We start from the raw sequence: 13,719 nt of genomic DNA, 5'->3' as shown, positions 1-13,719 counted from the left end.
GGGGGCTGTGGCAAAGAGAATTTCAGAATTGATTGCGTGTTCTTATTTTTTTTTTATTGAATAATTTGCATTTAGGATATTCAAAGTTAATGTTCCATCCATCCATCCATCCATCCATCCATCCATCCATCCATCCATCCATCCATCCATCCATCCATCCATCCATCCATCCATCCATCCATCCATCCATCCATCCATCCATCCATCCATCCATCCATCCATCCATCCATCCATCCATCCATCCATCCATCCATATTTCATGACGTAATTGGAGATTAATTAGAACTTTTACATGACATAAATCTGAGAGTGACTTCTTAGTGTTGCAGGCAAAGCAGCATCAGTGAATCGGACTTCAATGAAGATGTTTTAAATATGCATTTAACACACTCGGCTTCATGAGCTGTTGCGCCTACCAAACCGAATACGATAACACTTGACTCCCAGGGGCTTCTGTTTGCTCTGTGGTGCTACACTACTCTGGAATGCAAGGCTTCATACACTTTGCAGAAAAAAAAAAACCCAACTAAGGGAAAATATTTTTTTAGCACGTTCCATCTTTGCAATGTGCAGTCATACGAAGAAAACAATTAAAGATGTAGTGGGACTTGACTGATTAATTGGCCAGACGATTTTATAGATCTTTTTTCTTAATCGGCCAACTTTTGACAATTTTTTACTCTGCATTCACACATTATGTACAATATAAGGCAAGACAACTCAAACATTCACGTTTGTGATGAAATCGGTATGGGCTTGGTCACTGAAGATGACGCTAGCAGCAGTGAAATGTGCACAGCATGTGTCAGTTCCTGAAAACAAAACAATTATTCGCGATGTGTTTTATATAGGAGGTGTTTAGAAATGCAACATCAAATGATGCCATGATTGCCGGCGTGGCTCTATTTTGTCGGAATAGCGCTCGTCTGCGTTTGTGCTTCAACTCGTCATTCCTCCTCAGAACCTCAGCCAAAAAGTGACAAAAAAAAAGTGAGAAGTAGATGCGCATTTGTGTGTTGGGGTAATTTGTCGACGCCTCTTGCAAAACAATTCTCTTGCATGGGATTGCAGCAAATCAGAAACATGCTATAAATAAATATGCAAAAAAAGATCGTGCTGGGTTTTGAGGAGGGGAAAGTAAGAATGTCTTCAAGAGACTCTTTTTCCCTGTTCTATCCCAGAAGAACCCTTTTGGAAAAGAAAAGGGAGATCTTGAAGGTGCGGGGTACAAGGAGAACCCTCAGAAGGCGGTAAAGGCTGCTTCTACTGCCTGAGCTGCTGCAGTACAAAATGGATTTTTTCTTGTGGGCTTACTCAATGTCACCATAAGGTGCCTTTGAGACGTATTTTACCCCGAAAAGTTGACATGTATACTTTTTTTTTAAACTTCATTGTATTTAATCGATTAAGCTGTTTCCTGAGTGTTTTTGGACAGAGTCGGTGGATGGATTTTTCTGCATCAAGTCACACTTACTGATGATTATTATCAGCGGGGTATTTAGACACTGGAGACTTGTCAAACTTTCGTTTGTTTATTTCAGTAGTTCTATCCACGTTGACCTTAAGTCACATTTTTGTTGTTTTCTCCCGCATCTCAGGTAGAAATGAATTGACTGCAAGCATGTGCTTGAAAACAGCAACAACAAAAAATATGCGCTTGTTGACAGGGTGGAAAATGACAAGGTGGACATTGTGAAAAATGTTAGAATTTCATGGAGATTTTTGAGAACTGTTTAACGTTTTTAATAACTGGGGTTGACTGCTTACAGTAACAAAGCAATGCTGTTTCAAATATTAACACAGCTTGATTGCAAATGGTCGCTTAATTGACATTTAGCAGGTTTCAGAACAGCGACCAAAATCACCTTTCACTCCATCACATCATCATTCGGGGAGGGCATGCTTCCAAGGTGTCTAGGGGTTGTATTTTGCATTTCAGCTACTGAACACGACTCCGCATTAATATAATAGTTCTACATAGGTGTCTATAATTAATGAATGCATAAATATTGTTAGCCCGTGAAGACACAATTATAAGACTTTCATTTCCTCACGAATGTCAAGGCTCACTATTTGGCAAGCCAGGGCATCAATGGTACTTAATTGTGTGAAGTGGAAGCAACTTTAATCATTTGCATCATTCATTTGTTCCAAATAAGGTCAAAGCAGTGGTGATATATGTAGATTTTATGTAAAAATGGTTTATTAGCCCTTAGCTGCAGCAATTATGAAGTATTATCCTAAGGACACACCACTCCACTTTGTTTGTTGTGTTTTGGTCTAAGTATAAGTATTCTCACATAAAAATGTACTGATGAATGTAGTTTAACCTCTATATCAATATTTCTTAAAGATTTGCATCATAATGAGTTTAGTTAAATAGTTTTTGCTGTGCCACACAGTGAAGACTTTCCATAAATGCAAATGAATTAATATAATTTCGGCTTGAACAAAAGTCTATTGAAAATGAAATTCCCATCCCTCGCAGCATTTATGTTATGTGAGAGCACGCGGAATTATTTGAGACAACCCACTCATCCCAACTAAAGGACAAACCTTTTTTCTGTAATTGGCGCAGCGTGGAGGGAAAACTACATTCTCGAATACGCAAGGTGCGCTCGTGCTTGGCTCAGAACGAAGGAGAGTATGTTAGCCAAACAATGGGGAGCATTAAAACAGGCTGAGTCAATACACCCCACTGGGCCACGTGTCTTCCCGCAAGCTGCAAGAAGTTGCTCCGGTGGGGCTGTGGCACCAAATAGAAACATCAATTACCGTAAATTACACCAAAACAGTGTGTAACACTTCAATTTGTTTAATCTCTGGTGCTGTCTGAGCTGTTTTGGATAAAAGGCAAGCGGAGCAGTGGCGCAAGATAACATTCAATAGCCCTAAGATACATATCTCTTCTAGCTTGTGGAAAAAAGGGAGGTTATTTATGTCCTGCTTGACTTGGAAAGCATTATTAAAGACTTCTTGAAGATGTTTTTTTTTCCCCCTAAACACGGCTTATTTCCAACACACATTATTCACATAATAATCGCAGAATGTCACATCAGCATCACTCTGAACATACTTGTGATGCAATAAGCCCTCCACTGAAAAATATTCACTATATGCTCACTCTAAAATGAGGAAAACGTGTGGAGATAGCGGAGGCTGCGTTAGAAGTGGTTCTTTCAGTAGTTTTTCTTTTTTTTCCGTTTTAATATCACTTAAAGACACTGTAAAATGAATACAGGGATGTGTTTCTAAATATATTACACATGAGTGAAGATAATTGTGGAAAACTTGTGAAGAAAATGTTGGATAACATCACTAAAAGTGTACTACTTGACGTTGCTTAAGGACTGTACTAAACATACTCAGCCAATCAAGAGGAATCTGATTCTGATTTGCAGGAACTGCACTTGCCGTGCTTGCGAAGGATAAAATAAGACTTCAGTCAATCTTTGTTCAATGATTTGCCTTGCTATGGTTGATTAATTAAGAGTGGTGGTGTTGGTTGCTGGGGACAGATGAAGATTTGTCCATTTCAGGGAACATTTGGGAAGGGGGCGGGGAGCATATTGGGTAGAAGTTGGTGGGGGGCCGGGCTAAATGAAAGACAAATGCGAGTAGTGCCCACTCAGCTATTTTCCCAGTCAAGATCAAAGGCGTGCCGGACCGGCCGCTCCACAGGAAACTTGAGATGGGTCTTGCCTTTGTTTGCTGTTGCTAGGCAACCGGCGCCAGACTGAAAGTGTTTGCAATGGGGTACCAACTTCAAAACCATTTCCAATATAAATTTTCGAGACAGTCCTCGGCTCTCAATTTAGCCAGAAAATGAGAAGAAAGTGACGAAGGCGGATCGGCCCGTCTTTCAGACATGGAATCGTCAATGGCGGCTATCCAGAACATTTCCTGAACGAGCCACCTCGTGCAAACTAAATACAAGCATCGTGAAACGAGATTAGCACGTTTTCCATCCTCGTGCGACAACAACGAGGAGGGGAAGAAAAAAAAGCTGGAAACTTAAATATAGCTTGATGTATTTATAAGCTGCGGTTCTGGCTTCCCGGTGAAGCTAATTAGGATGCTGTTATCTATTAATGGGCCTCGTGATAGTAACGGTGGCTAGACATGTGTCACAGAGAGCTCATTACATATCATTAGTTCAACACTCCAATAATGTCTACACCTGCTGAGCATAAGATAATGACTTGGCCCCTTGATATTTGCAGGACGATTGTCTTGCAAGCCAAGCAGCACCAGGAGGGCGGAGAGCTGCGTGAAAACGGATAAAGCTCCACAATGTGAAACACGCCGCCTTCTATTTGCTGCAACTTATAGCGGGGAAAGCGAGATGTGTTTTGGCCCGCTTTGGTCCACGCAAGTCATTAAATAAACCGGCATTACAAGCTTGTGACTAACCAACGCTCGTGGCATCTTTTAGGACGGAGAAAAGATACGGGCATTTTTGACGCTAGCTTACTTTCCAACAATAGTCCTGCTATTCCTGTCAGCTTGTTTGTCGCTACTTAAGTCATCACAAGCACATCTGCAGCCTCTCGAGCTGTATAACATATATTGCCTAGGGAGGAAAGATTTGGATGACTAATGTAATTCCAATTTGTTTTTTTACCTTCAATATCGCGATTGTAGTTTAATGTGTGTGGGTTTTTTTTTTCTCTATGTCCTCTTTTCATATTACTTTTAACAAACACAAGCAATAGAATAATCTTTTGTTAGATAAACAGTATCAGATAATTTTAACCCCCAAATTTTCTTTACAATCATATGTTGCATGTGCCCCCATTAGTTTACACATGTCGTTCTGAATAATATTGTGTTTGTGGAATATGAGTGAAGCAGGGAATTCCACCTGTTTTCATCCATCTCAGAGGGCGGCCATTTTGCCACTTGTTCACGAAAATGACCTCACAGTTGCCATTTCGGATCACAAACAATCACAGCTCGCCGGTTTTCTAAAGCTCAGCTTTGATCGGTTCGGACCTGAGACCTGGCATCTGTGATATCATTTTTGTCAATAAGTGAAAAAATGGCTGCCGCCTGAGATGGATAAAAGGTTTTTATACTTAACTCATATTAGTAGTCCGTAAAAAACTCAATACAGTCTTTGAAACAAAAATAAGAATTATTTTTCAACTTAATTAGAATGTTACTTTTGAATGAGCTGCCTGCCACTGTGTCGTGTATTACATTCAGCCAAAACATGAACCCAAATTAACAGCCTTCTAAAATGCATCATTTTAATAAATAAATGCTGGCTGACAAATGGGCAATTTAAAAATTGAACAATGCTGATGTCCTAATATATTTCAAATGAAATCATTAATTTATGGCTGACAATTTGGGATATTTAAATGTTATTGCCCCCCCCCCCCCCCCCCCCCCCCCCACACACACACACACACACACACACACTCTCTCTCCTCCCAGAGCGTGCCTGATTTAAATAGCAGTCATTTTTAGAATGAAGCACATGGCACAGTGACAGAATGTTGACATGCTGGCAGCCAGCAGCGTTCGTACAATGTGTGTACGTTTCTATACATTCCGCGGCGAATATGCCGCCGAGCTGTTGGAACGCTGCAAGTGCAATCGCCACAAAGTGACCTTTGTGTCTGCAACGGCGAAGATTAGAATGGTGCTGTGCCTGCCTTGTGTTTTCACTACTGGAGCCAACTGGCACAGCGCGGGCGTCCTCTCCCCACAGCTCCCAGTCTGCCGTGATGACAATGGCGAGCCCATCTCGCACGGCATGTGAAAAACACAAAAAAGTGCTGGCGGGCCAGGAGAGTTTTCTGCAGAGAACAACACAACTGGTCTGCTGCCCCCTCCTAAGGAAAATGGTTTTCTAAGAAGCAACTCTGACAGGACTTTTGACTACATGTCAGCTTTTGGGCTACAAACTGACTTAGAATGCAAAGAAAAGAGTGATGGTGAGGATTCATTCCACATTTCTACCCTCTCAAGCTTTTCTTCTTTTCCTTCAAAGTTCAAACAACCCAAAATGGCCTACATTTAAGTTTGCCACCAGCCACTCTGCTGTGTCCTCATTTAAACCCTTGGTTTCCTTACTAGTCAGCTTGCGTGCGTGCGTGCGTGCGTGCGTGCGTGCGTGCGTGCGTGCGTGCGTGCGTGCGTGCGTGCGTGCGTGCGTGCGGCTGCATACAGTGTGCGTGTGTGTGTCTGCGTACAATATGTGTGTGTGTAGGTGTGTAAGATCAGCAAAGAATGCATTCTTTGCATGAGGCACACAAGGATGGGTCAAAATAAAATAAAAATAAAAATGCAGTGGCACATGTGCAACCACATAAGGTGGCAAGTTGTGTAGGTGTGTGCGTGCATGCGTGTGTGCGTGCGTGTGTTCTACTTTTTGTATTATTTGTTTTTTGTTTATGTTACCTTTTTCATTTTTGTATTCTAATTGGTTTCTAATGTGATATATTTGTGTTGAAAAAAAATATAAGGTCCTTTCCATTGTGCTTTTTATTACTATGAGTGTGTGTTTTGGGGCAGGGGGTGGGCTAAGGGGGCTCCTGCACAAGGCGCCATTTAGAACGTCCACTGACAGGGCAAGATATTAGAAATGCTGTTTATTGTAAACTCCAACCACACTAGAAGCCATATTATCAAATAGTGTCATATTTTTCAAAGGCATTATTATTACTAACACACAATTAAAGATAATTCGAACAATTTTAGAAGTCCGTATGAAAGTGGCAGGCCTTCGCATTGACCAGTACCCAAGAAGTAGCTCTCGGTTTCAAAAAGACTGGTGACCTCTGATCTTCACTCAACATTATCTTGGTAAAGGCAGAAAACTTGACATTATGATGGTGATGGTGTGCAGATAACATCTCAAACTCGCCACCAACTGGCCAATCCCCTCCAGAAGAATTCTGTTTTAAAATGATCAGAACGAGTGAAATCTATTGTTCTTAGATTCCCTTTCCCCGTAGTGTGATATCATGTTTAATAAATCATCAAGAATGGAGCATATGAATAATGCCGCGGCATCATTAAGTGTACATACTGTACCCTGTATAATATGCAATAAATTTCAGTATGCGAGCTTTAAAAAGAGTCATAAAGAGAAGTGTGTTGCATTTCCTTAGAATAAACGTAACATACTGTACATCCGTTTAATAATGTATTATTCATTACGGATTGTTAACAGCTTATTATCAATGATTTTTGCAGTGGAAGAGTTGGATATTTTGGGGTCACTGATTGTGCAGAAACAAAGCAACCTCTCACCCCAGCAGATGACTGCTGCCTGAACCCCTCAATAGCCCCACTGAGACAATAAAATGGCCGAGTGGCTATTGAACGGAACAAGCAGGAAGAAGGCAGACGCTTTATAGCGAGCCCAGTGTGAAAATGAAGATTTAGGAACAGTAAACATTGGAATTCTCTTGGCCTCGAGGTCAAGCCGCCCAGTTACCTTTCCGGGCCCTCTTGCCCCCCCCCCCCCCCCCCCCCCCCCCCAACCCTCTAGGGCGCCTGCAGGGGCAGACCCCAAACTGCACGGCACAGTTGTGGCGCTTCAGGTTGAAACAAAAGAGCCGTCACGGTGAATCACAGGCCTCGGGACAATAATTACCGACTTGATTTATGCCAGGAATGCCCGTAGTTAAAAAAGAAAATGTAAAAAATACTGTAGTCTTGCCCATTCACTTTGCACTAGTGTTCCACATAATGAATTACATCAAATTAGATTAGGATAGACAGAGAGAGTGAGAGTGTGTGTGTGTGTGTGAGAGAGAGAGAGAGAGAGAGAGAGAGGAGAGAGAGAGAGAGAGGAGAGAGAGAGAGAGAGAGAGAGAGAGAGAGAGAGAGAGAGAGAGAGAGAGAGAGAGAGAGAGAGAGAGAGAGAGAGAGAGAGAGAGGAGAGAGAGAGATGGACAGAGAAGGAGGAATGGATGGATAGATGGATGGATAGATGGATAGAGAGAGAGAGAGAGAGAGAGAGAGAGAGAGGAGAGAGAGAGAGAGAGAGAGAGAGAGAGAGAGAGAGAGAGAGAGAGAGAGAGGATTTATGTCACAAGAGTACTACATGCTGAACTTTTTCAGATTAGTATAGATGTTTAAAGACAGTACAATTTGTCTTGTTAAAAAAAGAGAGTGGATGAAGCCAATTAGACAAGATTACATGTTATTTAAAAGTCCCGGCATGACTTTTTCAAATGCGAACGTATTCTCACGCGTAAACTCTCATTTATCCAACAAGCAAGATAGGCGCCATCTTAAGCGTGATCGGTGCATTATACTACATGACAAGTTTAAAAGTCTTGATCTTTTCACTGTGTTGTAGAAGAGGATTTGCTCGGCCCTTTTCATGTTGGCAGTATTAAAAAGCTGAAAGGAGTGTGGGTAAAGGGTGGTGGGGGGGGTCTCCGAGGGGGGTGGGGGCAGCGCTGACGTCATGGGCCGGGGAGTCACCCACCGTGCGTTTGGCGTCTCCAAGTAAAGACTTATCCGCAAAGGAGTCGGGACGCACAATGCGTGCGGACAGGGCGTGAAAGTACGATCATCATCAGCTCTGAATGCAAAAAAGAAAACATATCTGCCACAAAAAAGGGAGGCTCATTCCAATTCAGCTGCGTTGTTAGGACAACGAGAACCATCCCTCAGATGATTAGTTCCACTTCAAAAGAATTTACTTTCCGCAGTGGAAACGTCCCCCTTTTGTGTCCTTACACAGGGGTTTATCGAGCCCAAAGACGAATCGTATGTCTAGTCAGCCTGTTTATTATTCCTTCTGTTCACACTACAATTGTATTAAATAAATAGAGGAGCGCTAACAAAGGCCTATTAGCCCATAAACATGTCCTCGCACACACAAAAAGAGGCGAAATCACAGTCTGTGCTCAACAATTTAGCTGGCAGTGAATGTGAAGGCGAAATAAAACACACCGCTTAGGCTCAGAATGACCTGACACGGACACCATGACGCAAGCATGTTGTGTTGGGCCCTGTTTTGTCTTACAGTTGTGTGTGCCAAGAAGCGGCAAAGCGAGGGCCTTTTTTTTTTTTTATGCCTTTCACCCTAAAACGATGAATGAAAGTGTCTTCATGAGACAAAAAAGTTGCCATAGTGTACTATCAATAATAACAGATCAGAAGAAGTTGGAGAAGATACATTATTTGGAGGAGGCTCCATTTGGATGCACAACTCTAAGCGTGGCTGCTTGTTCACAAAACAACATGCGAGGAAAAAGAAAACAGCATGCAAAGGATGGCAAAGGGAAGGGGGAGCATGAATCAAATGCGGCTGCTTTAAAGTGACACCTACTTTGCTTTTACTACATGTTTATTTCACGAGCCGAAGCACCAAAATATCTGGGATTATAAATACATACAGGTTTGGAGACTTTAACCTGCTGAGGCATATGGTGTCAAATGCATCCACTTCTACTCCCTTTTTTTTTTTTTTTTTTTAAATCACCTTGTAATGGATTTCCCGACTGTAATTTTTGGGGTTTGAGTTACACTGCGTGCTACTGAAAGGCGTTAATGATTTCATCTCAAGCCAATCTGGTAAATAGATTCACTTTGCCAGACCAAATAAACCAACATGCACAGCAATTCATAGGAAATGCACGTTCTTTTTAGCTCAGAAAGTGAGCACATTAATCAACAGCAATATTTTTTATATGTCGCAGCTTGACAAAATGACACATTAAGAATTTTGAAAATCTGAATTATTTAGCACTAAAAAGGCTTTTTTTTGGAGATTGTTTTGTGTGATATCACCAAAAAGAAATCTGGTTCAGAATCACCTTCAAATTAAAGGGTAAAACTTCATTATTTTACATCTTTCATTTGGTGTACTACTCAGGGAACCCCTTTTCCATTTGGCTGATGTGGGTCAATTAAAAATATTTCTGACGCGTCAAAATTTTTCAGCGCTGCCACAAAAAAATTTAAATAGCGGAAATGCAACATTAGTGGTGACAAGTGCAGTGTGCAGATAGAATAGGTCATGTACTTGGGTGATGATTTATTTTTTATTTGTTAAGAGGTGTTTGAAGGGCACATTCTATGTTTTTTTAATATCACAAAGATGATGCCATCAACTTGTCACAATGGTGACAAAAATAACATCAAAATATTTTAAAAACATTCAGAAAATGTTGGCAATGATGCACAAATGAGCTGCTTTGCCAACTGGTGTCACGTCCACAAGAAGATCAATGAGATGAATAACCAATCTGATTGGTTCATGTGTGAAAAGGGGCGGGTCTTGGGGGGGGGGTATCCCCTTAATTTAAAGGTTTCACATAACTCCTCTCAACAACAAAAAAATAAAGAGGACTGTGAGTGCTTATGTTCTCCCTAATGAAGTAAGAAGTCAAATCTGATGTTTTTCTGAAAAAACAAAGTTGTTACTTTATTTTTTTAGGAGTACTTATACAAAAGTACAACCTAGCTCAAACTTGGTTACATTTAGTTACAAAAACTTTATACTGTATTGGGCATATATATACGACAAGGTACAAAACACAAAATAGTCATTTTTGTGTCGAATAGGGTGCTTGCGGGCCTCGAGAAAAAAAAAGACCTCAATTTAGCGGACAATAGGCTTTAAAGGGCAGCCCCTCCCCTCGATTAAGCCATTTAATCAAAGTCCCACTTTAGTACCATTTAGTATTATAGCCCATGAAAAGGCACAGAAACTCACTTGTACTTTCGGCTGTATGGAGCGACAAAAATAAATATATATGTATATATATATATATACATTTTTGTACTGCAATTTGTCGCACAGTATAATGTACATCATTATTCCGTACTAAATTGTTCTAGCGGTTATTCCTGATCGCCCTCGTCTGTACCTGTCTATCAAATCCACTGTGTACCACACAATGCAGTCAAAGCAAATTCAGGAGAAAGATCCCAGCATGACTAAATGTCACCAAGTGAACTTTGCATGATGCAAATCAGCCTCCTGTTGCCTCTTTTCCAGCGACAGGTGAAACCAAAACTTTCTTTTGTTCTTTTTATGTGTGACACAACCGCACTAGCTGCGACACTATTTTGTCAGCATTCAAATCTGCACGAGCCTTGGAAACAATCGAAGACTCAAGTGCAAATGTTCATGCAGTTGATGCTAGATGTCATCATTTGACTCAATTGTTCTTAAAGATCTTAAATTCTGTGGGGAAAAAATACAAATTTAAAGAGATTAAACAAAAATGTGACAATGTGACTTCTTACATCTGGCAAATTAAAAGCAGAATTTTTATAACTTCCAACGAGCTAATGGGTTGCATTTGCCAAACTATTCCACCAATTTCTGAATTGACTTAACTTTTCAGTTGGGAATTTTAAGGTGAAATTAAGCCTAATGCAAGAAGTGGAAGGTGTCCAGTTTGGTGCTGATCTAAATTTGATTGGTTGGCCTTATCGGAATTCTCCAATTCTTAAATTTAGTGTCATTGTAGTTTGGTCGCCATATGAATGAAGACAGTCACGCAATAAGATGTGGAAATATAAATATTGTTATATCTGTCTTAAAGTGTTGCTTCATCTTTTGTGTTTAAACATCCGTTCCTTACAGTCTTATAATATCGCAACACCATTGTCTTTTTTATTTTGATCTCTTTTCTGTGATGAGTTCACTGCCACCGTCCAGTGCTTGTGTCTCTAACATTTGCTCACACGTCAAACCAAAATAACTGGCCAAACATATATATCTCATATATTGGGAAAAACATGTGAGTCAACTCGCTCATTTATTAAGGCATTGCTGTATACTTTATAGCAAACCTTGTTTTGGGTGAACACTTGCACCTACTACGCTACTGTATTTTCATTATTGCCCATGATGGTGATACTCGGACGGCCAAGTATTTTTTCAGGTGGTACTCGGTGTAAAAAAGTTAGCAAACCGCTGCCTTAAATAAAACGCCTTCCAGCTGCTCCTGTTTTTCAATCTGGAGCCACTCGGGCACACGTGTGCAAGCGCGGGTGCAATTGGAGCTGTTAAAATGGTGCTAAAGATCAATAGGATGTTATTGTTAACGGGGGAAACGCGAGTTGAGGTGCCATCGCAGGTTGTCACGTATGATGCTCGCGCTAAAGAGGCGCCTGTAAACAGTCAGCAGCTGCACACCGGTTGATGGAACAGCTCAGGCAAGCATGAGGTAATAAATCCCAGCCTTACTCAAATGAGATGCTATCCTACTCTGGGAATTCAGCAGCAGCAAAGGGGAGGAGGAGGAGGAGGCAAACGTGCACCTCAAATGGGACTATTAATAGAGGCTCGGCTCTCTTAACTTGGAATCTATATTATTATGCGCTTCAAAAATGAGATCAACTATATGGGTCAGTGGGATTTCTCCGAGAGTGGATGTGGGGAAAAAAGACGGACTACAAGAAACTGGGCCGATTGCTGACAACAGATCTGAAGCAACTGAGCAAGTTATATGAAAATTATTTGGGCAGAGCTTTAATTAACGCCGCCGCTTTTAACTGATTGAAAGGGAGCCCGTGTCCACGCTGACGCTGGTGAGAGGATGGCAGGCCTCATTATTTTGCCCGACTCCTTGATTGTCTAAATAGGCTTCATCGTATAAATAAAAGCACGAGTGACTGGAAATGTTCAAAGGGAAAATTTATTTGGGAACGTTGAAAAATGATCAAAGCGAGTCGTCTCTCGTAACCTCAGCGGTCCGCGAGGGCCCGATACACGGGGACTTCAATCCTTACACACTGGGTTTCATTTTTAACTCCGACAAGCAAACAGCTACTCCACCCTCAACATCTGTCTCTTTCTCTCTCTCGGGGGAGCACAACAGAAACGTATTAACCTCCTCACGGCTCAGGCTGCCCACAAATGACTGCAGTTATTAGCGGCGGGGGAAAAAAAGAAAAAAAAAGCAGCAATTGTTCAGAAGATATGATCAAATGTAATATAATTACACAACATTAGATACACCTGCATAATCTAATGGAATCTCATACCGGAGCGTAACCAAAATTGAAGCCATTAGAAAGATAATTCAAACTTTTATTGGGTAATTTTTCCAATTTTTCATATACATATATAAAATTATTATCATGGCCCTCGGTCTAACTAAGCTCATGTCTTAATGTACACACCTCATAAAACATGCAATTTGCTGCATCTGCAGTCTTGTAAATTGTACTTGGCATTATTCATGGCACTTGCAATGCAGTACATTAGGCTCAGTGCATCATATAACTCTGTGAAGATACTGTAAATAATGTGTATAATCAACTCAAAAATACGAGAGACACAACAACTACAAAATCTAACCTTTCACCATTAAACCCAGAAGACAGATAAGATAGACATTATCATCTCAGTTACAAAATGTTACCGTGATTCAGTAATGGGGCATCTGCTCAAGCAATGACTGACCACCAATTGTAGTATGATTCGCAAATCAGAACCTTTGGAGGTAGCAAGTAGCTTAAGTGTTTTTAAGTCACTTGCTAACAAGCCCGTCTAGCTGGTACGGTCCCATGCAGTGTAAAAGCAGGATTCAATTTTATATTTAAGATCAACCCCTTTTAACACACCTCAGACCACAAGTATAAAGTAATCTTACAAAACCCTATGTTGTTTGTCATCCTTGGTCAGGAAAGGACAAAAAGCAGATTATGCATGAAGTAGGTCTAAGGCACATTGCGTATGTGCAAGTCGTAAGTCTGGACTTTTAAGTTTTAAGCAAGTCCCCA

The 13,719-nt window shown here is 41.0% G+C and overlaps 2 long non-coding RNA genes across 9 annotated transcripts in view; both read right to left on the bottom strand.

Moving 5' to 3' along the window:
• Nucleotides 1–13,719, bottom strand: part of LOC125982473 (uncharacterized) — a 146,296-nt gene that overhangs the window by 61,431 nt on the left and 71,146 nt on the right. The gene's annotated exons all lie outside the window — the stretch shown is intronic.
• LOC125982782 (uncharacterized) overlaps nucleotides 1–13,719 on the bottom strand; it is a 34,353-nt gene that overhangs the window by 4,937 nt on the left and 15,697 nt on the right. The window lies entirely within an intron of this gene.

This window comes from Syngnathus scovelli, chromosome 1 (genome assembly GCF_024217435.2).
Source record: "Syngnathus scovelli strain Florida chromosome 1, RoL_Ssco_1.2, whole genome shotgun sequence".
Lineage (NCBI taxonomy): Eukaryota > Metazoa > Chordata > Actinopteri > Syngnathiformes > Syngnathidae > Syngnathus > Syngnathus scovelli.
Note: the sequence above shows the minus strand (reverse complement) of the source record. Positions and strands in the feature narration are given on the sequence as shown.